General features: G+C 43.0%; 1 non-coding gene across 1 annotated transcript; it reads right to left on the reverse strand.

Moving 5' to 3' along the window:
- Positions 1–671: 671 nt before the first annotated feature.
- On the reverse strand, positions 672–777 carry LOC145621661 (small nucleolar RNA R71). Its single transcript, XR_014108481.1, has one exon. It is a non-coding gene; the product is annotated as a small nucleolar RNA R71 (small nucleolar RNA).

Consider the following 777-nt stretch of genomic DNA (forward strand, 5'->3'; position numbering starts at 1 on the left):
TTCGACCTCCATTCCTTTGGGTTCGACCTTGACATACCACTACACTAAATAGGGGTTTGTTAAGTTACAAATTTTTTTTGACTGGGTGGGGTGGTAGCCCAACGACCTACCGTTCTCCTTCCCATCAAAATGGCGCCGTTGCCGGGGAATGGTGCTTTGAGTGCATGTTGTTGTTGAGTCTATTCCACTTTATTTGCAAAATACAAAAAGATTTTACACTTTAGGCTACACTTGTAGCCGTGCTACTAATATTGTCTTTGAGTTTTGTGTGCATAGATCCCAAGCCATGGGAGGTAATTCAAGAGTTAACTTGAAAGAATTGGGAGTACCCGGTGCATATAAGTATGAGAGCGGCATAGCTCCACCTACAACACCGGCAAACGACTTTGAAATTCGGCCGGCAATGATCACCCTAATTGAGAGGAGACAATATAGTGGGGCAAAGAACGAGAGCCCATTGAACCATCTTAAGGAGTTTGAAAAATATTGTAACATGATCAAGGTTAATGGAGTGTCTCAAGAATTCATCCGCCTTAAGTTGTTCCCTTTCTCCCTCATAGGAAGGTCTTTGGAATGGCTAGACAAAGAGGTGAAGCCCAATTCATTGAGAACTTGGGATGATGTCACCAAAGCTTTCTTGTTCCGTTTCTATCCTCAAAAGAAAACGGCGGAGGCAAGAGCTTTGATTCAAGGGTTCAAGCAAAAGCCAAATGAAAGCCTTTATGAAGCATGGGAAAGATTTAAGGATTATCAAAGGGAGTGTCCACACCATGGGAT

Source organism: Chenopodium album, chromosome 27 (genome assembly GCF_948465745.1).
Source record: "Chenopodium album chromosome 27, dcCheAlbu1.1, whole genome shotgun sequence".
In the NCBI taxonomy this organism is placed as follows: domain Eukaryota; kingdom Viridiplantae; phylum Streptophyta; class Magnoliopsida; order Caryophyllales; family Amaranthaceae; genus Chenopodium; species Chenopodium album.